Source organism: Bos grunniens, chromosome 29 (genome assembly GCF_055505025.1).
Source record: "Bos grunniens cultivar Pamir isolate PY7600 chromosome 29, Bosgru_T2T1.0, whole genome shotgun sequence".
NCBI lineage: Eukaryota > Metazoa > Chordata > Mammalia > Artiodactyla > Bovidae > Bos > Bos grunniens.
Genome location: NC_141193.1, coordinates 41,997,109 through 42,024,074, shown reverse-complemented (window position 1 = coordinate 42,024,074; position 26,966 = coordinate 41,997,109). Strand labels below are relative to the sequence as shown.

At 44.5% G+C, this 26,966-nt stretch overlaps 1 protein-coding gene across 17 annotated transcripts in view; it reads left to right on the top strand.

Moving 5' to 3' along the window:
* Positions 1-199: 199 nt before the first annotated feature.
* Positions 200-26,966, top strand: part of LOC147342538 (synaptotagmin-like protein 2) — a 141,581-nt gene continuing 114,814 nt past the window's right edge. For 8 of the 17 annotated variants that reach the window (XM_086384679.1, XM_086384678.1, XM_086384670.1 and 5 more), the window contains exon 1: positions 20,956-21,147. The gene's annotated coding sequence lies outside the window, so the exon portion shown is untranslated. Of the gene's footprint in view, positions 316-1,410; positions 1,501-20,925; positions 21,148-26,966 lie in introns of those variants that run through there. The other 9 variants (XM_086384667.1, XM_086384666.1, XM_086384663.1 and 6 more) reach the window with 5 other exon arrangements.

The following is a 26,966-nucleotide window of genomic DNA, read 5'->3' as shown; positions in this document are numbered from 1 at the left end:
CTAGCTGTTGAATGTGTAGTAATATGGTGAAAGCAATGGGTTTATAAATTCTGAAGGAGGAACTTCCTTTTTACCATTTTCCCAGATTGAAATAAAATGGATGAAATGTAGCAATTAGCTGGCCAATGCAGTTGACTTTTCTGTTGTTTCATATCCTGTAGACAAGTGGTTCTCAAAATGTGTTCTCTGGTTCAGCAGCATCAGTATCGCCTGGAATGCACGTTCTCTGACCCGACCCCAGCCCTATTGAATAGAAGCTCTGTCAGTGGAGGAAGGCGGGGGAGAGGACTCAGAACTCTGTGACCAGCCCTGCAGGTATTCCTGATTACAAACTAAAGTCAGAGAACTTCAGAGGCAGACAAAGCACCATACTGAGAGGATTAACTTTTATCCCAATCAAAAAGACTGGTTTCTAGTCTTTGTTGAGTGTGAACAAGGATAAATTATGTGATCTTTATGGGTCTTTGCCAATCTATAAAATGAGTAGTTTAGATTAGTATTCTGGAGTTTCAAACATCTTTTGAAAGCAGTGGAATATTTCCTTCCAAAGAAATTTTACCTGAGACCAGTATAGGAGACATAAAGACAGAGCTCGTTTGGAATAGTAGCCCAGGACCCAGACTTCTCACTTTCCTAGAGTGGCTTCCCAAGTATCACTGTGGACCTTTAAGTTTCTAAGAAATAAAGTTTGAGAATCACTGCTCTAGAAGACTCTCAAGGTCCCTCTGCAGTGTGACCTAAGACATCAGGTAGACTTAGCCATGGCTTACCTGATGCTAATAACACAGAGATAGACCTGGGGTCAGCAACTTGGGGTTCAAGATCTGGCTGAACCCCACTTGCAGGATGACCATGAGCAAGTCATGTAGCTTCCTCAGCGTCCTCACATATAAAATGAAGTTAATTCTAATTCTTGTTATACCTGCCTTACAGGACTGTTGAGAGGATCAAATGAAATCATATGTGTGAACACTATAAATTGTTAAGTCCTGGAAGGGATTATTGTGGGAGAAATTATCCTTTGCAGGTAGTTTTCCTTTGAAACTGGTGCCAAAGATAAGTAAAGATAGAAACTGTAGATAGTTAAATAGCCTGTAGTTTCTTATCTTTCAGGGATGGAAATATAATTTTCCTTTTTAATTAAAAACCTGTTTACCAGGAAGTGTTACTTGAAATTAAATGATACTTAAGCAGAGTGTCAAGTTCCTGCTGAATCATTCTACAATGCTTGTAAAAGTAATTTTGGGGGTAATACTATCTCAAGACATAATGAGTTTTCCTTAGTAATTTACTACCTATATACTAAGGAGAGCCAGTTTTGGAACTTGTCTACTTAAATTCTTGCATATTCAGAAAAATTTTAGCACAATGTTAATTCATATTTATTTGGTGTTTTTTTCCCCCCGTTAGATGGGTCTTTTGGGAGAGATTTATTCATCCACCACAGAGATGCCTTAGAAATACCAAACACTATGTTTTACGGCTGTATTTTGTCATCAGGTAAGTTGTGAATAATTCCCTGTTAAATTGTCAGAAGATTACCTAATGTTAATGTCAAATATGGTTACTGGGGTTAAGAGCGCTTCCTTTTTTATTGGAGTACAGTAGCTTTACAGTGCTGTGTTGGTTTCTGCTGTACAGTGAAGCGAATCAGCTGTATCTGTATATGTACGCATATAGTCCCTCCTTCTTGGACCTTCCTCCCACCCTCCCCCACCCTCTCCCCAGGTCGTCACAGAGCACCACGCTGAGCTCCCGGTTTGATCCAGCAGTTTCCCTCTAGCTATCTGTTTTACACAAGGTAGTGAATGCATGTCAATCCCAATCTCCCAGTTCATCCCACCCCGCTTTTGCCCCCTACCCTGTGTCCATCTGTTTGTTCTCTACTTCTGTGTCTCTGTTCCTGCCTTGCAAATAGGTTCATATGTACCATATTTCTAGATTTCACATGTATGCATTAATATACCACATTTGTTTTTCTGACTTACTTTACTCTGTATGACAGACTCTAGGTCCTTGTCTCTACAAATGACCCAGTTTTGTTCTTTTTAAGGGCCGAGTGACATTCCATTGTGTATATGTACCACATCTTTATCCATTCATCTGTCCGTGAATGTTAAATTACTTCTGTTGTCCTGGGTAATGTTAATAGTGCTGCAGTGAACACTGGGGTGCACGTGTCTTTTTGAGTTACAGTTTCCTCAGGGCATATGCCCAGTAATGGGTTTTCTGGATCTTACGATAGTTCTGATGGTAACTAGAGATACCAAGGGAATATTTCATGCAAAGATGGGCTCAGTAAAGAACATAAATGGTATGGACCTAACAGAAGCAGAAGATATTAAGAAGAGGTGGCAAGAATACACAGAAGCACTATATTAAAAAAGATCTTCATGACCCAGATAACCACGATGGTGTGATCACTCACTCAGAGCCAGACATCCTGGAATGCGAAGTCAAATGGGCTTTAGGAAACATTACTATGAACAAAGCTAGTGGAGGTGATGGAATTCCACTTGAGCTATTTCAAATCCTAAAAGATGATGTTGTGAAAGTGCTGCACCCAATATGCCAACAAATCAGGAAGACTCATCAGTGGCTACAGGACTGGAAAAAGACAGTTTTTATTCCAATCCTAAAGAAGGGCAATGTCAAAGAATGTTCAAACTACCACACAATTGCACTCATCTCACATACTAGTAAAGTAATTCTCAAAATTCTCCAAGTCAGGCTTCAATAGTACATGAACCATGAACTTCCAGATCTAAGTTCCATTTCTATCTTAGACTTAGAAAAGGCAGAAGAACCAGAGATCAAATTGCCAGCATCTGTTGGTTCATAGGAAAAGCAAGAGAGTTCCAGAAAAACATCTACTTCTGCTTTATTGACTACGCCAAAGCCTTTGACTGTGTCCATCACAACAAACTGGGGAAAATTCTTCAAGAGATGGGAATACCAGACCACTTTACCTGCCTCCTGAGAAATCTGTATGCAGGCCAAGAAGCAACAGTTAGAACCGGACAAGCAACAACAGACTGGTTCCAAATCGGGAAAGGAGTATATTGTCAAGGCTGTATATTGTCACCCTGCTTATTTAACTTCTATGCAGAGTACATCATGTGGAATGCCAGGCTGGATGAAGCACAAACTTGAATCAAGATTGCAGGGAGAAATATCAATAACCTCAGATATGCAGATGACACCACCCTTATGGCAGAAAGTGAAGAAGAACTAGAGCCTCTTGGTGAAAGTGAAAGAGGAGAGTGAAAAAGCTAGCTTAAAACTCAACATTCAAAAAACTAAGATCATGGCATCCAGTCCTATCACTTCATGGCAAATATATGGGGAAACAATGAAAACAGTGAAAGACTGACTTTTCTTGGGCTCAAAATCACTGCAAATTTTGACTGCAGCCATGAAATTAAAAGACACTTGCTCCTTGGAAGAAAAGCTATGACCAACCTAGACAGCATATTAAAAAACAGAGACATTACTTTGTCAACAAAGGTCCATAGTCCATAGTCCATAGTCAAAGCTATGGTTTTTCCAGGAGTCATGTATGGATGTGAGAGTTGGACTATAAAGAAAGTTGAACATTGAAGAATTGATGCTTTTGAACTGTGGAGAACTCTTGAGAGTCCCTTGGAGTGCAAGGAGATCAAACCATTCAGTCCTAAAGGAAATCAGTCCTGAATATTCACTGGAAGGACTGATGCTGAAGCTGAAACTCCAATACTTTGGCTGCCTGATGTAAAGAACTGACTCATTGGAAAAGACCCTGATGCTGGGAAAGATTGAAGGCAGGAGGAGAAGGGGATGACAGAGGATGAGATATTTGGATGGCATCACCAACTCGATGGACATGAGTTTGAGCAAGCTCTAGCAGTTGGTGATGGACAGGGAGGCCTGGCGTGCTGCAGTCCATGTGGTTACAAAGGGTTGAACATGATTGAGTGACTGAACTGAGCGGAACTGAACTGAATGGTAGTTCTATTTTTAGGTTTTTAAGGATATTCATATTGTCCTCCATAGTGGCCACATGTTTTCTAAACTCTTAGATGGACATGAATTTGGGTAAACTCCGGGAGTTGGTAATGGACAGGGAGGCCTTGCATGCTGCGATTCATGGGGTCGGAAAGAGTCGGACATGACCAAGCGACTGAACTGAATTGAACTGAACTGAGTGTGGCAGAAGGTCAGGATGAGGTCTGAAAAAACTGTCATCATAAGAAACATCTGCCAATCCCTGTGACCCCTGAGTAGGCAGCTAGCCCATGGACCTACCAACATTTTTTAAGTGTGTCTCATTTTGCATTTCCTAAACACATTTCCCCCATTACCTGGATCTTTAACTTTCACTGTGGTATACCATCAGTGTGTCTGGGTGACTAGGGGGCGTTGGTTATTATCTCCTGAAGTGCAGCCCACTGCTGACTGAAAACACACAGGGCTAGGGTGTGAGCAACAGTCGGGCATGACTGAGCGACTTCACTTTCACTTCTCACTTTCATGCATTGGAGAAGGAAATGGCAACCCACTCCAGTGTTCTTGCCTGGAGAATCCCAGGGTCAGAGGAGCCTGGTGGGCTGCCGTCTATGGGGTCACACAGAGTCGGACACGACTGAAGCGCCTTAGCAGCAGCAGCAGCAGGATGTGAGCAAAAGGCCCTGGGAATATCTATCCAGTTTTTCGCAAAAATTTCAAAGCTAGTCTCTGAAACGTTCACTTTCCCACACTGTTGTCTCTCAATCAGCAAGACAGGAACCTGCTAGCAAGTGTCGCTCCGGCCCTCGCTGTAATGTCGAGCCCCGTCACGTGGACTACAGAAACAGAGCTGCAAAGGCGCGCCCACCTACACACTGAAGGGGGAGACCCAGAACAAGGAGCAGGCTTTCCTGAAAGGAGAGCTCACTGTCTTACCCATCAGCTGCTCAGTGAGTATTAGTGCATGCGTGCCAAGTCACTTTAGTTGTGTCCGATTCTTTGAGACCCCATGGACAGTACCCCGCCAGGCCCCTCTGTCCATGAGACTCTCTGGGCAAGAATACTGGAGTGGGTTGCCATTTTCTCCTCCAAGGGATCTTCTCAACCCGGGGATCGAACCTGTGTGTCTTACGTCTCCTGCATTGGCAGGCAGGTTCTTTACCACGAGCACCACCTGGAAAGCTCTGAGTATTAGTAGAAGTGTCTGTTTCTGTTCTCTAGACTCTGGCTCTGTGCACCAGCATAACCGGTTTTAGATTCTCTCACCTGATACCCCTGGACTTGACTTCTTATTTCCTTGACCTCTGGACATTGCCTTCGAGCCCAGGCTGAGGCTCTGTAACTCCACCTCTGCCCATGGGCATGCATGCTCAGTCACCCAGTTGTGTCTGACTCTTTGTGACCCTGTGGACTGTAACCCCCAGGCTCCTCTGTCCATGGAATTTTCCAAGAAAGAATACTGGAGTGGGTTGCCATTTTCTTCTCCAGGGGATCTTTCCAACTTATGGATCAAACCCGCATTGTCTGTGTCCCCTTCGTTGGCAGGCAGGTTCTTTACCACTAGCGCCATCTGGGAAGTACCCCCAACCTCTGCTTACACTTTCCTGCAGTCTGCAGCCAGCCAGCCCGAGGTCCTAGCTCCTCTGATGCAGAGCCATCTGGCCATCAGCCCAGGCCCTGATGGACAGTGGTCACAATTTGAGAAATCACTCTGGATACTACCTGACAGATTCTGTCTTCCCCGGTCCCACCCGGCTGGAGCCACAAGGTACCCTCTTCCAGGAGACTCAGGCCTGCTCACTCCTCCCATTACTCCTGACTAAGCGGTGCTTCTCAAAGTGTCACCTGTAAACAAATCTCCTGGGGATCAGGCCACAGTGGATCTTCTGATTCATTAGTCCTCTACTGGGGTTAGATATCCTGTGCTGCTAAGAAGTTCCCAGGTGATGTCAAGGGTTCGTAACTTCACTTTGAGTGGTAAGAATGAGAATGGGTATAGACTAGCAACCTTAGCCTTAGCTGGGGGTAGGGTCTTGGGATACATTGGATTTGGTTTTTCTTCTTTCGTTTATTAGTAATCATTTACTTAACACTCTTTTTATTCAGCCATTGCTGTGCTGCTAAGATTCATTCTTTGCTTTCAAGGAGCTTATAATCTTTTAATTCCTTTTCTTTTCTTATGAAAGTAGTTAATTTACAATGTTTTGTTAGTTTCTGGTGTACAACAAAGTGGTTCATATATATGTGTGTATATTTATGTGTAGATTCTTCCATTATAGTTTATTACCTTGCTGTTTATTTTATATATAGTAGTTTGTATCTGCTAATCTCAAACTTCTAACTTATCTCTGTCCCCCACACCTTTCCCCTTTGGTAACCATAAATTTGTTTTCCATGTTTGTGAGTCTGTTTCTCTTTTGTAAATAAGTTCATTCGTATCATATTTTATTTATTTATTTATTTTTCTGCCTTTTTTTTTTTTAAATTTTTTATTCCTTTATTTCTCATGTGTTCCCCATCCTGAACCCTCCTCCCTCCCCCCTCCCCATACCATCCCTCTGGGTCGTCCCAGTGCACCAGCCCCAAGCATCCAGCATCGTGCATTGAACCTGGACTGGCATCTCGTTTCATACATGACATTTCACATGTTTCAATGCCATTCTCCCAAATCTTCCCACCCTCTCCCTCTCCCACAGAGACCATAAGCCTGTTCTATACATCAGTGTCTCTTTTGCTGTCTCGTATACAGGGTTATCGTTACCATCTTTCTAAATTCCATATATATGCGTTAGTATACTGTATTGGTGTTTTTCCTTCTGGCTTACTTCACTCTGTATAATAGGCTCCAGTTTCATCCACCTCATTAGAACTGATTCAAATGTATTCTTTTTAATGGCTGAGTAATACTCCATTGTGTATATGTACCACAGCTTTCTTATCCATTCATCTGCTGATGGACATCTAGGTTGCTTCCATGTCCTGGCTATTATAAACAGTGCTGCGATGAACATTGGGGTACACGTGTCTCTTTCCCTTCTGGTTTCCTCGGTGTGTATGCCCAGCAGTGGGATTGCTGGATCATAAGGCAGTTCTATTTCCGGTTTTTTAAGGAATCTCCACACTGTTCTCCATAGTGGCTGTACTAGTTTGCATTCCCACCAACAGTGTAAGAGGGTTCCCTTTTCTCCACACCCTCTCCAGCATTTATTATTTGTAGACTTTTGGATCGCAGCCATTCTGACTGGTGTGAAATTTTAGATTCCACATATAAGTGATATCACATGATATTTGTCTTTCTCTGACTTATTTCACTTAGTATGATAATCTCTAGGCCCATTCATGTTGCTGCAAATGGCAGTATTTCACTCTTTTTTTTTACTTCATTTTTTTTTTCAGTTCAGTTCAGTCGCTCAGTCACGTCCAACTCTTTGCAGCCCCATGAACTGCAGCACGCCAGGCCTCCCTGTCCATCACCAACTCCCAGAGTTTACCCAAACTCATGTCCATTGAGCCGGTGATGCCATCCAACCATCTCATCCTCTGTCGTCCCCTTCTCCTCCTGCCCTCAATCTTTCCCAGCATCAGGGACTTTTCAAATGAGTCAGCTCTTCACATCAGGTGGCCAAAGCATTGGAGTTTCAGCTTCAACATCAATCCTTCCAATGAATATTCAGGACTGATCTCCTTTAGGATGAACTGGTTGGATCTCCTTGCAGTCCAAGGGACTCTCATTTTTTATAGCTGAGTAGTATTCCATTTTATATATGTACCACATCTTCTTTATCCATTCACCTGTTGAAGGACATTTAGGTTGCTTCCACGTCTTGGCTATTGTAAATTATCCTGCTATGAACATTGGGATGCATGTGTCTTTTTAAATTAAGACTGTTCTCTGGATATATGTCCAGGAATGGGATTGCTGGATTATATGATAACTCTATTTTCATTTTTTAAGGAATCTCTATACTGTTCTCTGTAGAGAGAATTTATGTTCCCATCAATAGTGCAAGGGCTCTCTTAGCTGCACACCCTCTCCAGCATTTCTTATTTGTAGACTTTTTGGGGATGGCCATTCTGACTGATGTGGGATGATATCTCGGTTGTTGTTTTGATTCGCATTTCTCTAATAATTAGTAATATTGAGCACCTTTCATGTACCTATTGGCCATCTGTATGACATTTCTTCTTTGGAGAAATGTCTATTCTGCTCTCCTGCCCATTTTTTGATTGGGTGGGTTTTTTTTTTTAATTGTTATTGAATTGTAAGAGCTGTGTATATATTTCGGAAGTTACGTCCTTGTTGGTTGCATAGTTTGCAAATATTTTCTCGCAGTCCATAGACTGCCTTTTCATTTATTTATGGTTTCCCTTGCTGTGCAAAAGTTTGTGAGTTTGATTAGGTCCCATTTGTTTATTTTGCTTTTATTCCTCTTGCCTTGAGAGACTGACCTAAGAAAACATAGGTGCAATTTATGTCAGAGAATGTTTTGCCTATGTTCTCTTCTAGGAGTTGTATGGTATCACGTCTTATACTTACACCTTTAAGCCATTTTGAGTTTATTTTTGTGTATTGTGCAACAGAGTGTTCTAACTTCATTCGTTTACATACAACTGTCCAGCTTTCCCAACACCACTTGCTGAAGAGACTGTCTTTGCTCCATTGTATATTCTTGCCTCCTTTGTCAAAGATTAATTGACCGTAGGTGTGTGGACTTATTTTGGGGCTCTTTATTCTGTTCATTGATCCATATGTCTGTTTTTGTGCCAATTCCACACTGTTTAGATCACTGTAGCTTTGTAGTATTGTCTGAAGTCTGGGAGGCTGTGCCTCTAACTTTGTTCTTTGTCCTCAGGATTGCTTTTGTAATTCTGAGTCTTAAATGGGCTTCGTATAAATTTTAGGATGGGTAATTTGATAGGGGTATCATTAAATGTATAGATTGCTTTGGGCAGTATGGCCATCTTAACAATTTTAAGTCTTCCAATCTAAGAGCATGGGATATCTTTCCATTTCTTTGAGTCACCTTCAGTTTCCTTTATCATGTTTTATAGTTCTAGCCTATAATAAGTCTTTCACCTCCTTGGTCAGATTTATACCTAAGTATTTTATTTTTTTGATGCAATTTTAAAAAGGATTGTTCTTTGACTTTCCCTTTCTGATATTTCATTGTTAGCGTAAAGAAATGCAACTGATTTCTGTATGTTAATCTTGTATGCTGCTACCTTTCTGTGTTTATCAGTTCTCACAGCTTTTGCATGGTGTCTTTAGGGTTTTCTATATATAGTATCATGTCATCCACATATAATGACAGTTTTATCTATCCTTTCCAATTTGGATACTTTTTATTTCTGTTTATTTTCTGATTGTTCTGGCTAGGACTTCCAAGACTATGCTGAATAAAAGTGATGAGAGTGGGCATCCTTGTCTTGTTCCAGATTTTAATGAGAAGGCTTTCAGCTTTTCACCATTGAGTATTACGTTGGCTGTGGGTTTGTCATAAATAGCTTTTATTACGTTGAGATATGTCCCTTCTATAGCCACTATGGTAGGAGTTTTCATCATGAATGGACGTTGCTGCTGCTGCTGCTGCTGCTGCTAAGTCGCTTCAGTCGTGTCCGACTCTGTGCGACCCCATAGATGGCAGCCCACCAGGCTCCCCCGTCCCTGGGATTCTCCAGGCAAGAACACTGGAGTGGGTTGCCATTTCCTTCTCCAATGCATGAAAGTGAAAAGTGAAAGTGAAGTTGCTCAGTCGTACCTGACTCTTAGCAACCCCATGGACTGAAGCCTACCAAGCTCCTCCATCCATGGGATTTTCCACGCGAGAGTCCTGGAGTGGGTTGCCATTGCCTTCTCCGGAATGGATGTTGAATTTTATCAAATACCTTGTCTGCATTTACTGAAATGATTATGTGTTTTTTTCTTTTGTTGATGCAGTGTATGTAGCACATGGATTGACTTGTATATATACTGAACCATCCTTAAGACCCTGGATCCAAGGGGTGGATGGACCCAACTTCATTGTGGTATATGATCTTTTTCACATGTTGTTAGATTCAGTTATTTTTTGAGAAGTTTTGCATATATATTCATCAAAGAAACTGGCCTGTAATTTTCTTCTTTGGTAGTGTCTCTGTCAAGTTTTGGTATCAGGCTGATGGTGGCTTCATAGGATGACCTTGGGAGTGTTATCTCCACTTTAGTCTCTTGGAAGAGTTTGAGAAGGATCAGTATAAGTTCTTGTTTGTATGTTTGGTAGAATTCCCCAGTGAAGCCATCTGGTCCTAGACATTTGTCTGCAAGGAGATTTTTTTGTTTGTTTGTTTTTTGTTTTCTTTGTTTCCCCTTTTTTTTACAGATTTTATTTTACTTGTAGTAATTGTTCTGTTTAACTTATAGTTTTCTCTTGATTTAGTTTTGGTGGGCTGTTTCCAGAAACTTGTTTGTTTGTTTTTTTCTAGGTTGTCCAATTCGTTGGATAATTGTTCATAGTATTCTCTTATTTATTTATTTTGTGGTATTGGTTGTTATTTCCCCTCTTTAATTTCTTATTTTGTTTATTTGGGTCCTCTTTCTTTTATTCTTGATGATCCCGATCAAAGGTTTGTCAATTTCGTGTACCCTTACAAAAAACCAACTCTTGGTTTTATTGATTTTTTTCTCTTTTTTAAAAATCTCTATTTCATTTATTTCCTCTGTGATCTTTATTATTTCCTTCCTTCTGTTGACTTTAGGTTTGTCAGGGAGCTTATAAAAGGAAAGAAGTGTTTATTTTCAACCTATATACTTTATGGGCTTCCAGGTGGCTCAGTGGTAAAGAATCCGCTAACCAATAAAGGTGTTGTGGGTCTGATCCCTGAGTTGGGAAGATCCCCTGGAGAAGGAAATGGCAACCCACTCCAGTATTCTTGCCTGGAAAATCCCATAGATGGAGGAGCCTGGCAGGCTACAGTGCATGAGGTTGCAAGAGAGTCAGAGGTGACTTATCGACTAAATAACAACTATGTACTTTATATAGCTTAATTCTCACCATATACCTATGAGATTATTACTGTGCCCATTTTACACATGAAGACACAGAGCCTTAGAGAAAGTAAGGCGCTTGTCAAGGGTCACACTAGTGGAGTGACAGCATGCATTTCAATTCTCAGCTCTCTGACTGTGAGCACTGTTTCCTTAATCTCCTTGTGTTGCCAAAATCCATACAGCTGGACTCCTGCCTCAGTTTTCTTGCCTGATATTTTAGCTCTGGCTTCGGGTTATCCTTGCTCCAAACCCCAGACTATTTGGGTAGAAATCATGCACCCAGTTCTTTCCTCCCCACCCACCCATCTCTCAGTTTGGGTTCTACTGTAGACAGTGCAATTAACTGGAAACACAAAGTACTGCATCATGTTGAAAAATAGCTTCTAGGAACTAGCCAGAGGAATGTTACCTTTCCTCTATAACTCACAATCATGATTCTTTCCAGCTTCATACTCAGCATCAGACACTTCAAAAAGTAAATAAACTGTGAATAGGCAAAGTGAACAAAGAAAGAAATGGCACTCATTATGAAAACGGTTTTCTTTGACCTCTTAACCCCGGCATCCTTTCCCTGTGAATGGATGTAGCAGATGGCAGTGATTATGATGTGACTTGTCCTAGATCTCATCTCAGCTCTTCCAGTCTCTGTCAAGGCTTTGGGAAGTGTAGAAAGAGTGGGATAAACTCCAGGGGAGTCATGTGCCCAGGATGGATGCCACATAAATCACCGGAGCCCTGGTCTGTGGTCATAGCTTTGAATCTTATAGCGTTCCTCACTCTCTCTTCCCCCTGCTCCTCTTAGCCTGCTTCCCAGGAAGCAGGGAGCTTACTTCCTATTGGTTCATTTACTCCCACTGAATTACCCAGTCCTGGGGGAGAGGGGATATTTGCTTATCTCAATGCTCTATCTTACTTAGAATGGTAGAATTTAGCAAGCGTTAGGTATGGAAGTGTATCATTGCAAGTTCTCTCTGATGGTTACAACATTTTCTCTGTTACTCAATGCAATCCATTCTACCCCAAGACACTCAGTGTGACATTTAGTGAGAAATCTTCAACAAAATTCTGTCATCCATTCCCCATATTTAGACAGACACTTTTGATGATCATAAACCAGACTTCTGGCAATCTTCTGTATACCCTATGTCACTCTGAGTGTGACCTGTTACTGACTTAAGTGTCCCTTCCTTCCACTCACGTGTCCAACAGATGGTAATACTTGCCCAAGTTCTCCTTGGACCGTCTGAGCCTCTCACTGTGTAGCTGGATCCTTTCATTGTATTTCCCCAGTATGCTTACCCTGGACACTGTTAGGCTGCTTTGACCACACCACAGGCGGCAGCTTTGAGAGTCACTCAAACTCTTTTGCATTCACCCCAACCCCCATCAAACAAAATGTAAACATGTTGATAGTCAGCAGTTTGGTGGCTTATGGTTGCCTTTAATTCAAAGTTAAAGCCCCTCTCAGGGTTTTCCATGGCTTCTCTGCAAGCCCCAGAATTGCTATATGTTTACTCTGAACATGATGGTGGTTATCAGGGCTGTAACCTGACTAACCACAGCATCCTGCAGTTTGCATGTAGATGACTTGGGCTTACGTAGACTTTACGTGGGTCTTAAAAACTTTTTTGTCTTATTTGATCTAAGAAGTAATCCAAAGTAAAATTTCCAAGCTTCACATCAATCTTTTCCTTTTGGGACTCCACCCAATTCTAGAAAAACTTGTGGTCAAACCCCATCATTCTTTTGCCTACAATGTTGACTGTGTAATTTTTGCAAAATTCAGGCATTTGTTGTTGCAAATTCTTTTGAAACCAGTGACAAATGCTTAGACCATTCCTTCTTGAAGGGAGATTCTATGGCCTCCTGGGGAGTCAGTCTCAGAGTTTTGATAGAAGTCCAAAAAGACGTTTGGCTATTTAGGCTTCAGCAAGTAACTTAATCTTCTTATAACTCAGTTTCTCATCTGTTTTCACTTGGAGCTACTTAGATGATTACACAAACTAATAGGTAAAATCATTTAGTTAGTACCTGACAGATAGGAAGCACTTGATTAGTAGTAGCTATAAAAATCTAGTACGATACACTACCATGTGTAAAATAGCTAGCTAGTGGGAAGCTGTATAGCACAAGGAGCTCAACTCAGTGCTCTGTGGGGACCTGGATTGGGAGGGATGGAGGCAGGAGGGAGGTCCAAGAGGGAGGGGATATATGTAAACATACAGCTGATTCACTTCATTGTACAGCAGAAACTAACAAAATATTGTAAAGCAACTGTTAATTCAGTTCAGTTGCTCAGTTGTGTCTGACTCTTTGTGACCCCATGGAGTGCAGCACGCCAGGCCTCCCTGTCCATCACCAACTCCTGGAGCTTGCTCAAACTCATGTCCATCAAGTCAGTGATGCCATCCAACCATCTCATCCTCTGTCGTCCCCTTCTCCTCCTGTTCTCAATTTTTCCCAGCATCAGGGTCTTTCAAATGAGTCAGCTCTTCGCATCAGGTGGCCAAAATATTGGAGTTTCAGCTTCAACATCAGTCCTTTCAATGAACACCCAGGACTGATCTTTAGGATGGACTGGTTGGATCTCCTTGCAGTCCAAGGGACTCTCAAGAGTCTTCTGCAACACCACAGTTCAAAAGCATCAATTCTTCATCGCTCAGTTTTCTTTATAGTCCAACTCTCACATCCATACATGACTACTGGAAAAAACATGGCTTTGACTAGACGGACCTTTGTTGGCAAAGTAATATCTCTGCTTTTTAATATGCTGTCTAGGCTGGGCATAGTTTTTCTTCCGAGGAGCAAGTGTCTTTTAATTTCATGGCTGCAGTCACCATCTGCAGTGATTTTAGAGCTCAAGAAAATAAAGTCAGCCACTGTTTCCATGGTTCCTCCTTCTATTTGCCATGAAGTGATGGGACTGGATGCCATGATCTTAGTTTTTTGAATGTTGAGTTTTAAGCCAGCTTTTTCACTCTCCTCTTTCAGTTTCATCAAGAGGCTTTTTAGTTCCTCTTCACTTTCTGCCATAAGGGTGGTGTCATCTGCATATCTGAGGTTATTGATATTTCTCCCGGCAATCTTGATTCAAGTTTGTGCTTCATCCAGCCCAGCATTTTGCATGATGTACTCTGCATAAAAGTTAAATAAGCAGGGTGACAATATGCAGCCTTGACGTACTCCTCTTCCTATTTGGAACCAGTCTGTTGTTCCATGTCCGGTTCTAACTGTTGCTTCTTGACCTGCGTACAGTTTCTCAGGAGGCAGTTAATGTGGTTCGGTATTCCCATCTTTAAGAATTTTCCACAATTTGTTGTGATCCACACAGTCAAAGGCTTTGGCGTAGTCAATAAAGCAGAATCAATGCAGAGAAATAGAGGAAAACAATAGAATGGGAAAGACTAGAGATCTCTTCAAGAAAGTTAGAGCTACCAAGGGAACATTTCATGCAAAGATGGGCACAATAAGGGACAGAAATAGTATGGACCGGACCTAACAGAAGCTGAAGATATTAAGAAGAGGTGGTAAGAATACACAGAAGAACATAGAAGATCTTCATGACCCAGATAACCACAATGGTATGATCACTCACCTAGAGCCAGACATCCTGGAATGTGAAGTCAAGTGGGCCTTAGGAAGCATCACTATGAACAAAGCTAGTGGAGATGATGGAATTCCAGTTGAGCTATTTCAAATCCTAAAAGATGATGCTGTGAAAGTGCCACATTCAACATGCCAGAAAATTTGGAAAACTCAGCAGTGTCCACAGGACTGGAAAAGGTCAGTTTTCATTCCAATCCCAAAGAAAGGCAATGCCAGAGAATGCTCAAAGCAACTGTACCCCAATAAAAAAATCTACTAGGATCCCAGCTCTTCATGCAAACCTCAAACTCATCTTAGAGTTTATAAAAAGCTTAGTAAGAATACTAGAGTGGGTAGCCATTCCCTTCTCCAGGGGATCTTCCTGACCCAAGGATCAAAGCTGGGGCTCCCACACTGCAGGCAGATTCTTTACCATCTGAGCCACCCATGAAGCCCAGGGCTCCCTACAGATTATTATCTTCTCATCCACATCAAGTGTAAAGGGGCTTTTAGGCAAGGTGAATTTTTAAAAAAGTAAACAAAAAAGATTAGGAGTTACATTATAATTAGACTTCTTCTATTAGAGGGGATCATATTAATAAAGTGAGGTGGTTTTCTACTTTTAAAAAATTGTGGTAAAATATACATAACAAAAAACTCTGTAACTGGGAAGCACACTATGGGGCTTTCCCAGGACAGCCCTCCACCCCACTCCCCATCCTCTGCTGTAGCTCCTCTCTGTAGTGCCCGATTAATAGGATCTCATGCATATCTCCTGAGCTTTTCATTTGCTGAAAACCACCACCAAATGGAAGAAACTAACTACCTGATGCTCATCAGCACCTAGCCCCCAGGCCTGCTGGTGACTGAGGGTTGTTCACCGTCAACCAATCAGAGAATTGCACACAAGCTGATGACATACCCTACAGGATGCCCAGCTCTCACCCGGCCTTTAAAGATGCTTTGCTGAAGCCCTTCAGGGAGTTTGGAGATGTTTTGGGCGTGAGCTCTGCAGTGACCCTTTCTCTGCTGCGTACTCGTTTTGGTTTGTTTGACCCCTCTGTGTTTTGGGCACACAAGCTTGTGTTAGGTAATGGATCTACCACTTTAACCATTTTTAACTGTGCAGTTCTGTGGCATTGAGGGTATTCATACTGTTCTGCAAGCGTCCTCATCATCCATCTCCAGAACTTTTTCGACATCCCACAATTAAACTCTGTGTCCAGTAACTTCCCATTCCGCCCCCTCCGCCCCCGTTCCCCAGTCCCGGGGAACACTCTTCTACTTTCTGTCTCTTTGTGTTTGACTATTCTAGGTATTTCATACAAATGGAGGTCTTTATTTTTGAAGTAACGTTATTCCTTTGAATATTAAGGTTGAGAAAATTTGTTCTGAAACACTGATAGCGTAAACCTAGAAATGTTTTTAAAGAATAATTAATGTTAGAATGCATGCTGATCCCCACAGATGAAAAGCACTGAAGTAACAAGTTATGATTATTACACATCAGAGAGAGACGATCACCATGAAGGTTTTCTTTACTTTTTCTTTTCCTATTTTTTTGTGCGGCATGTGGAATCTTAGTTCCCTGACCAGAGATCAAACCCACTCCCCCTGCAGTGGAAGTGCAGCTTCTTAACCACTGGACCACCAGGGAAGTCCCTTTCTTTACTTTTTAAAAGGAACTCTGTGTGAAAAAGTATACACATGAATGTAAATTAAGACATGTCTGCATAAGACTGTTGCTCATAAAGCTTATAACCAATGATGCCAAAATGTTCATGAATATCAGAAATCTCTGCTTTACAGATCCCTGGCTGTGTCCCTAGTGTGTCATTTGGCCTAAGCCTAGGACCTGATCCTTTCAAATCCCTCCTAACTTCATCCGTAAAATGCAGATATAATAGCAGCCCTTCGTACATCACGGCGTTGATGTGAAGATCAAATGAGGTAATCAAAGTGAAAGAGCTTTGAAAAATACAAAGCCTTGTTAGAAATGCAAGGCATTATTAAAGACTGTGGAGAGACTGCTACCACAGTTTAAGGCCAGAGTTTGTACTTCCAAAAGTTAAAATGATAGTCAGTATTTGCAAATTGCTTAGAAAACCAAATTCCAAAACCCAGTACTATGACTGAATTATATTCTAAATGTTGTACATTTGATCCCCACTGCTTGCTATGTCACCTAACCACATTACCAAACCAAATGTAATTGTACAGCATTTTGCAATATCTTCCATTTTTTGTGGGTAAGAAGTTAAAAATCCGCATAGCTTAAAGATAAACGCATCTCTTCCCTGGAAGATTTTGTTCTGTTTTGTTTCACTTTTCCACGATGGCAACAGTGCTGTTCTCTGTAACGTGTTTACTATGAGCTGCAGTTTAACAAGCATTGAGTTCCTAGGGTGTACAGTCATCTGGGGTAGAGGTGGGGGTGGCGGAAGGGTGGAGGTCGTGAGAAGAAGCACAAAGAGAACAAAGGGGTCCCTGAATTGGAAAAGTGACAGTCGCTCCGCTGTGTCCCACTCTTTGTGACCCCATGGACTATACAGTCCATGGAATTCCCCAGGCCAGAATACTGGTGTGGGTAGCCTTTCTCTTCTCCAGGGGATCTTCCCAACCCAGGGATCGAACCCAGGTCTCCGGCATTATAGGCAAATTCTTTACCAGGTGAGCCACAAGGGAAGCCCCAGAATACTGGGGTGGGTAGCCTATCCCTTCTCAAGGGATCTTCCAGACTCAGGAATCGAACTGGGGTCTCCTGCATTGCAGGTGGATTCTTTCCCAACTGAGCTATCAGGGAAGCCCCTGAATTGGAGCAGCTTTAGAGCTGGTGAAGAGTGGCATATCCTGTGACACCTAACTATAAAGACACAATGAAATCAATGCCAAGAAAGGGCTTAAGTAATACATCATGGGGGTTAGAGAGATTCAAAGGGTTGATTCATTCAACCTAGGAGGGTAGACTCTTGTGACATTTGTCCCTGGTCCTTATGGCTGAGAAGGATTCCCTGGAACAGAAATAGAGGTGAGGATGTTCCAAGCCTGCAGGAACCACACCTAACCTATCCCACAAATATTTACCTACCAACTGGCTGATAAAACTAAGTTTGGCAAAGAGCCTGTGACTCTACAAAGTCACAGCTGGGTGGTGTGAGGGGTTAAATCCCAGATTCCCATTTGAAAACAAGATCTTTGGCTTTCTACCATCCCAAGAGGCCAGCTCAGAGGGCAGTCATACACAACTCTGCAAACAACACTTCATTCTATTTTAGTTTGTAGAGTTGCAAGAATTTTATCTTTGTTTGAACTGAGGCCCCAAATTTAAGTAACCCACACCCAGCTGGGAAACTCTCCAGGCTTGAGCTCCACCTTTGGGTTTCTAAGCTAACTTCTGCCCCATCCCAATCAGATTTTTTTTCATAGATCCAGCTCCATCCTTTATGATTAAGTTTAGTTTGGGGAGGGATTACATTTCCCCTTCCAATGCATTACTGTCCCATTACTTTTCCCTTTTTCCAAAGTATAAGACCTCTCCTCTAACCATTATCATTATCGTGTGTGTGCACTAAGCTGCTTCAGTTGTATTCATGAACCTATGGACTGTAGCTCTTTAAGGCTCCTTTGTCTATGGGATTCTCCAGGCAAGAATACTGGAGTGAGTTGCCATTTTCTCTTCCAGGGGATCTTCCCAACCCAGGGACTGAACTCACGTCTCTTATGCCTCCTGCATTAGCAGGCAGGTTCTTATCACAAGTGCCACCTGGGAAGCCCTATCTTACTAATAGCTATTGAGATCTTAACTGGGCCAGGCAGTGTGCTATGTGTATTACAGCGTCTCCCTTACATGAGATAGGTAATCTTACTATTTCTATTTCACAGAAGAGGAACCGCGGCTTAAAGAGGTTATGTGATTTGTCCAGAGTGACCGGGCTAGTTCAGTGGTGGAGTCCAGTGGAGTCAGGACATGGCTCTTGTCACCACTGCATTGCATTATCCCTACCCCCCTTCTCTTTCTCTTCGATATCAACAGAGAATTCTGTGAAATCTCTGTCACTTATAAGCAAACCATTTTGAAGAATGGCAATCCATAAAAGGAACAAACCACCCCAGACTTGCTAGGATCATGTTAACTAAGATTTATTCAACACACTCTGTGCGCAAGGCACCCTGCTAAACACATGTGCTGTCTCATTTTAATTTTCACAGGAGCCTTAGAGAGGAGCAAGATTGTCATCTTCTCAACAGGGGAACAAATGGAGGCACAGAGAGGTTAAATAACTGAACTCAGGTCCTCTTAGAAAATGGTGGGTTCAGTGTTTGAACTTTGGTTGTTTGAGCTCTTGCTCTTTTTTTTAATTTACTGGCCTCGAGGCATGTGGGATCTTAGTTCCCCAACCAGGGATGGAACCCATGGCCCCTGCTGGGGAAGCACACAGTCTTAACCACTGGACCACTAGAGGAGTCTCAGAGCTCTAGCTTTCAACCTCTGAGTCATATAGCTCTGGATGAGTTCAGAGTCCCTAACGAGACTCTACCTCAAAGTATCTCCCCCACCTGCCTGCCCCAGAACCTTAGGTGAGAAGCCTTAGACCTTCCCTTGCCATTGGGAGTTGCTGTCTGTTTGCTGGGGAGGAGTGACACAGAATAGCGAGCATCAGGTTCTCACTAAGCCTTATAACAGGTGATGCAGGGTGGGGAAGGGAGAGGGTGGGGAGGCCCAAGACCCAGTGCCTGCCCTCCAGGCTGGAGAGAAGCACGAAGGAGATAAACTCTTCTTCCTGTGCAACTATTATACCAGTTATTGATAGCAGGAGGAGAAGTGGGTAACAGAGGATGAGAGATGGTTGGATGGCATTATGGACTCAATGGACATGAGTTTGAGCAAACTCCAGGAGATAGTGAAGGACAGGAAAGCCTGGTGTGCTGCATGCAGTCCATGGGGTAGCAAAGACTGATCAACAACTCTACACTGAACAGCAGCAACTCTACACTTAAATTGTTCACAAATTTGTCTTTTCAAAGGCTTAATCCTGTTTTGCATCTGGAGTGCTCACCCAGCATGGGGACACATTTAGGCTCTTAAAGCTTGGATAAAAGCCCAAATACCCACATTAACCCAAGGCAAGGATTCCTAGGACAGATGGGCAGTGCTGCACCCAGCCTGAACCAGTCCTTTGGGGATCAGCATTTCCAAGATTGGGAGAAGGAGGTCTCTGGAAGGACCCAAGGCAGATATGGGTTACCTTCAAATGGATGTTCAACAATGACTGGGGAGATGACCAGGAAGCAAACAGCCTTAAAGTTCACCAGTTTCCCAGGTTTGCCTGAGCTGGCTTTATCATCGGTAACTTTTTTTTTTAACTGGCCAAGATACAATATTGTGTTTATAGGCGTGCCTGCCTCGGCAGCAGCCAGCACCTTCCAGCAGTGTGCCCGTCCTCACTGCGCCCCCACTGGGTAGTCAGACCGAACACACCGCCCTCACCATTTATCCAGGTATTACTGTATATACATATAAAATACATAGACTCCCGCCCTCCCTCTCCCCCCCCCCCCCCATTTTTTGGCCAAGCCACGCTGCATGTGGGAATCTTACCTCCCCCACTAAGGATGGAACCTGTGCCCCATGCAGTGGAAGCGCGGTGTCTTAACCACTGGACCTCCAGGGAAGACCCTGTATAAGGTATTTTTAAATCATCCGCTCATTTAATTTCCCCTACAACCTGTGATGGACTTCCCACATAGCTCAGTCGGTAAAGAATCTGCCTGCAATGCAGGAGACCAGGGTCTGATCCCTGGGTTGGGAAGATCCCCTGGAGAAGGAAATGGCAACCCACTCCAGTATTCTTGCCTGGAAAATTCCATGGACAGAGGAGCCTGGTGAGCTACAGTTCATGGGGTCGCAAGAATCGGACACGACTTAGCGACTAAATCACCACCACCACCACCACCACAACCTGCGAAGTACTTCTATGTATTTCACTGGTGAGGAAACTGACATCCGGGGTGAAAGCATCTTGTCGGGTACCACTTTGCGCCCCTTTCTCCCGCGCGGGGGCGGGTGGGGAGCTGACCTCCGATCTTAGAGTGGAAGGGCTTCTGGCGCTCCACGCTCTCGGACTCCAAGGACCCCTAAAGCACAGGAATCGAAAAATAACCGTGTTGCGGTCTTGATCTGCAAGTGAAAAAGTTGTTTCGGGGTAAGTTACGCCTGAGATGGAGGCCAAGAAGTGCAGCCCAGGGGGAGAGAATTAAACAGGAGAGGGGCGGAGAGGGGTGGAGAGAAGGGCGGGAGAGAAGGCCCGAGCCCACGCGCGCGGGGGCCGGGCCGGGGCGGGGCGCGGGGCGGGCGGGGAGGTATTGGCCGGCGCGTCCGGGAGTGGCCCCCGCGCCCGCCCGCCGCCCGCCGCCCGCCCCAGGAGCTCGCACGCGCCGCCCTGTGCGGACAGCTGCCGGGCGGTACCTGGATCGCCGGGCGAGTGCGGGGGGCAGAGCCGCCTGCACCCCGTCGCGGGAGAGGAGGCGCGCAGCGTCCAGTTCCGAGGAAGGTAACGCAGCGCGCCGCGCCGGGGTTGGGGGAGGCCCGGAGTGGGGTTCGGGGTGTGTACTACCCGCCCGGGGTCTGGAGCCGAGATGACGCGGGGAGCGGCGAGATGCTCTCGTCGCCCGCCTGCCTGTGCCTCCCCGGAGCCGGTCCAGCCCGCTGGCTGTGTTACCTCGGGGAGTTCTCTTTCCCTCCCTGATACTGGCTCCGCCTCTTTTAAATGAGGGAGTTGCTGTGGTGTGATGCTTTTTGGTTCTGAGTTCTGAAACGCGCTGCCCTTCGTTGGGGCGTCCGGCAAGCGCCCTTGCTTAGTCTCCCACTCGCTGAAGAGCCAACTCTAGTGCCCGGGGGGCGAGTCTCCGGGAGGCCGTGGTGCTCGGGTGGGCGGCGGTTCCTTGGGCTTTCGAGGACTGAGCTTAGCTTGGGGCCGGCTGCTGGGTGGACCTGTCTGCAGGCTGCCCCTCGGCTGCTCAGGTGGGGTACGGTGGGGCGTTAGGACCTACCTACAGGTGGGGGCTGGGGAGGGCGAGTTGGGAGCCGATGGTTTCTGCTTGGAAAACAAGCACGTTTGTTTTGGAGTTCTCTGTCTGCACCCAGCCCTTGTCCCGCGGTTGAGTTGTGTATTACAGGAATGGGCTTTATCGTCTTTTCAAAGTGGAGAAACCAACTGCTTCAGCAGCCAATACAGCGGGCTCCACCAGCCTGTAGGAAGTGGGCCCCTGTTTCTGCCCCCACCCCGCCTCCTCCCGCTTCCCTTTCCTCCCGCCTCCCTTTGTAAAGCCCCTTTGACTTCGAGGGGGCTCCCTTCCTGTCTGCATGAAAAGTCCTCATTTTCACTTATTGCTGGTCTGTGACCAGCAGGCTCCAGGGCTTGGGTTCTGGGTTGAGATGGAAGCAGAGATAAGAAGAGACTATGAATCATGCTGCCAGCCTCCACCACGCGGGGATGTGCAGAGGAAGCCCCAGACAGACAGACACACTCTGGAAGGCGGGATGGATTCCAACTGCTGTTCAGCTTCCTGTCCTCTTGGCAGGCATTCCCAGCGAGGCAGGCAGGTGTCTGCAGGATGGAGGCGCCACCCAGGGGAGGAGAGCTGAGCGGAGCAGAGGGCCCTGGTGGGTTTCTGTAGAAGGTCCCCTGCGGGTCTCTCCCGTCTCTTTCCCTCTGCCCTGTAGCCCTTTACTAGATTCCAGGGCCCATCAGAAGCAGAGGAAGGGGCCATGGAGGTGGCAGGATTGACTTTATGGGAGCCCTTATGGGCCAGATACTCTTTGTTGTGTAAAACAACATATCCTTAATTCTCTCTGAGCTATGTGAGGGCTAGGATACTGGTATTTACTACATTTTACAGATAAGAAACTGAGGCTCAGAAAACTTGCTTCCCTTAGTCACATAGCTAGTAAATGGCCAAGCTGGGATTCAAATCCAATCTTTCTGATTTGAAAACCTGTGTTCTCCACCCGCCTCCCCCCCCCCCACCCCGCCTTTTTTTTTTGGTGCTCTATGAGTAAGGGCGAATTGGCATAGTAACAGCAGAAATGACTGTTACTGAGCTCACACGAGGTGCCCGGCGCCACTCAAAGCACTTTGGAGGTGTTATGTCACTTAAGGTGCGAGGGTTCCGGTCATTCTGGTGGGAATCTGGGATGCGTTAGGCTCTCCAGCGGCAGCCCCCTTCCAGAACGCCCCTGCCTGATCCCGCCCAGCTGCTGGTGCCTGGATGGGGTGGGGGCCCTGTTTGCTCTATCCTAGAGGTGGTTTGAGGTGTAATGAAAGATTGATTGTCCACAGCTGATCCGTTAGACCTGACCGTTGGGTTGTGAATGATCCCACTGTCCACTGAAAGGCCTTTCTCAGGCTTTGCTCAATAAACATTTGTGGAATGAATGAATTAGCACGTTGTGCAGAGTGGTCTGCCGTCCTGCAGAAGTGGGCAGTGGCAGCCCGGGGCCCCCACCATCCTCATAACCCTAGGATGCCAGGCTAGATTGTTTTCCTCCTCAGGTGAGGAAGGTAGGTGAATTGTGCCCCTGTGGGCTTACAGACTACCCTGGTAATATGTTGACTGGCACCTGTTTTGTAAAGGAGTTTTCAAGATAGTGGATGAAGACAAATTTGACTTTTTAAAAAGTGAACTGGAAAAATGACTTAGTTTTAATCAAGTTTCTGCTCTTTCAAGAAGAGGGGAAAATAGGATGGTACTCTTCGTGTTCCAGCTTCCCAGACTTCTCCATAAAAAAGTCTCCAATAGCAAAAAAGCCTGGCAAGTGCTCCTGTGCATTGGGGTATGTAGTTCAGATGGGCCCCAGCAAGCTTGAAAATGGTTTTAAGGTTTTATGCAGTTTTTATGTGATTCCATATGCTTGTTAGGTTTGTTTTTTTATATACAAATATTTGTATATAGTTTTTTTCCCCAAAATATTTGTGTAAAATTGGTGCCCTGGCGTATTGCTTTATATTCTTGGGGGCTGAGGGGACCCAAGTGGAGAAGCAGGGCAAAGGTTCTGGTCTCGGGGCTTTAAGTATTGTTTGCATTTTCTGTTCACTTGGTTCACAGCAATAGAGCTTCTCAACCTTCTGTGATGATTACCTCTTTTCCCATTTTTCGGAGTGAAGAACATATTTAAAAAATAAAAACAATCATTGTTTTCCCTCCCCCCAGTCTTATTACGATACAAGTGATATACAACACTGCATAAGTCTAAGGTGTGCACATGATGATGTTATATGTGCCTATGTTGCTCCTATTTTTCTTGCAGTGAGGATGTTTGCAGTTTACTCTTAGCCACTTTCAAGTATGTAATACATACTGTGGTCACCATACTGTATGTTAGATCCTCCGACCTTACTCATCTTATAACTGGAAATCTGTATTCTTTGGCCAATATCTCCTCATTTCCCCCACTCCCCAGCCTTTGGCAGCCATCATTTTACTCTGTTTCTAGGAGTTTAGCTTTTTTAAGATTCTCCATAAAAGTGAGATCATTACTGTTTGTTTTCTTATTATCCAAACTGTACCTGTTCATTGTAGAAAAAGATAAAGACATTTTTCTTTAATACATCTAATACATTTAAGACAACTAATGCAAAACTTAGCATTAGCTAAGCACTATATTAGCATTAATAACAGTAATACATCTATACTCAGAGACAACTAATGCAAAACTTAATGTAGCCTTTCATATCTTTCTCTGCATCTATACAAGTACATTTTTAAAAAAATGAAAATATAACCCTTACTTTTGACTCTATTATTGTCAGAGCTAAGAGCCATTTCAAGTCGTTTTGAATAATTAAAGCCGTCATAAAGGTTACTCCTTTTGTGAACCCCAAAGTTCGCCCCCTGGGGTTCCCCTGTGTCGTTTAGTTTCCAGTACAAGCGCCTGTGAGCCGGGGCTGCTGCTGAGGTTATGGGGTCAAGCTGTGCTCCTTACGTGGCTCAGGTATCTTGAATGTCTCAGGTGTAACCGAAAACGTAGGTCTTCACTGTTGTTGACCTGGAACATGTGAGCAGAAAATTCTAAAGCTAAATTGCCCAGTGGGGAGGAGGGAGCTGTAGATAAGGTCATTGCTCCAACATTGCATTTTAGTACCTGTATGGCTTTGGGTAGTTTTTGTGAACGAGCTTTTCCTTTCATAAATTGAGACACCTGCTTGATTTTTCTCCACCAAAGTCATTAGGAGGACAAATGTTGTTTGTTATCTGAATTGCCTGTCAATGTGTATGCAATTGAAGCTAACTTGAAGGTTGGGCAAAAGCATTGTTGGCCTTTATAAAATGCTGGGCTCCAACTCTTGGGGTTCACATCCGTAGGACTTAATTGTGATGCAGACTCTCTACTGGATCCCTACTGTTTTCTGCAGAGAATATAGGATTCCTGGATGGCTGGCATTTCACTAGTCTTCATCACAATCCTGAAGAGAAAGACAGAACACAGCCCTTCTCACAGAGTCAAAACAGGCTTGCCATGCTAGGAAGCTGTTCCTCTGCACAGGGAGTGCAGGGCTCCCGAGGGCTGGCTCTCACTGCCTAAGGCAAGGTCCAGGTGTGCTGAGGGGAGGCCGTGAGAGCAGCTGGAGAGGTGAGATGTACCCGAGGACAGCAGCAGCTCCTGCAGTCGGGCTACTCACGGGCAGGCACCAGTTCCCGGCAGCGGAACGGGCTCTGCCTTGGGAAGCCGATGGCTCAGCTTCTGCCTGGCTCGTGGACATGCTGTGAGATCCAGGGTTACTCAGGTCCTCTCCCTGATTCTTGCTTTTTTTTTTTTTTTTTTAAGGAAAGATTGTTTATTTGGCGGTGCAGAATCTTAGTGTGGCCTGTGGGTTCTGGTTTCCTGACCAGGGATAGAACCCTGGGCCCCCTGCATTGGGACCAAGGAGTCTGAGCCATTGGACCATCAGGAAAGTCCCAGTTTTTTTAAATCTATAAAATGAAGGAGTTGGACCAGTTGAAGTTCTTTCCAGTCTTAAATATCTGTACTGCTACTCGCTGCTTAGTCGCTCAGTTTGTCCGACTCTATGCGGCCCCATGGACTGTAGCCTGCCAGGCTCCTTGGTACATAGAATTTTCCAGGCAAGAATACTGGAGTGCATTGCCATTTCCTACTCCAGGGGATCTTCCTGACCCAGGGATTGAACTTGCATCTCATGCATCTCCTGCATTGGCAGAGAGATTCTTTACCACTAGTGCTGCCTGGGAAGCCCACCCATAAATGTCTATGATTCTGGGTTATTTTCCATTCACATTTGCCCAGATAGAAGCTTGGTAGAGAATGACTGCATCTGGATGAATCAGATAGGAGCTCCACTGGTACTATCAGTTAGCACGCATTACTTACACAGATAAATCAGGGGTCAGAAAGTGCTTCCACTTCCCGTTGCTTTCAGGGCCCTCTCATGATTTTCCGAGTGTCTCCCCAGCTGACTGCCCTCGTGGAGAACACATGGTCTGCAGATCATCGAGGGGAGAGTTGTTTCTGCTCATCTATCTGTTAAACTCTTAATCTAGAACTTCCTCAGATTATAGAAGGGAGAACTGCTTTGGGACCACTTCTGGTTAACAGAAGTACGATGAAAACAGGTTATTTATGTTGATAAGGCCGTGCGTGTCACTCCCACTCACTTCTGAAATCACTAAATACAGTACTTTTGTCTGGTAGCCCCTGGTATTGGGCTTCCCTCATAGCTCAGTTGGTAAAGAATCTGCCTGCAATGTAGGAGACCTGGGTTTGATCCCTGGGTTGGGAAGATCCCCTGGAGAAGGAAATGACAACCCACTCCAGTATTCTTGCCTGGAGAATCCAATGAACAGAGGAGCCTGACAGTCTACTGTCGATGGGGTTGCAAGAGTCGGACACGACTTAGCTACTAAACCACCACCACCACCGTGGGTACTTGGTCCTGGCTGAGGACTAATGCAGAAAGTGGGAGCGAGCAGCACTCAGAACTGTAGGAATGGTTGAGGCAGAGAGGAAGGAAGAGAGGAGAGGAGCACATGCCGGGTGTGGCTGGAATACCGTGGAGATGAAAAGCCCAATTTGGGGAAAAACTGACCCTCTAAAGGCTTGAAGTCTCTGATTTAATTCTGCATCCAGTTTCCCGGCACTCAATGGGAATTTAATGAAGTGTTTTTAATGAATTAATACATGAACAAAGGGAAGAATGAATGAGTCACTCTTCTGAAATGAAATCTTGAAATTCGGTATAAGAAGCACTTACCACTTTGCTAAGAAGCAAAACCACCTTCCTATGCATTATCCCTCATAACGGTGTGAGAGATTAGAGGCCAGAATAAAAGCGTTTCCTGATGTCATGACTTTGTA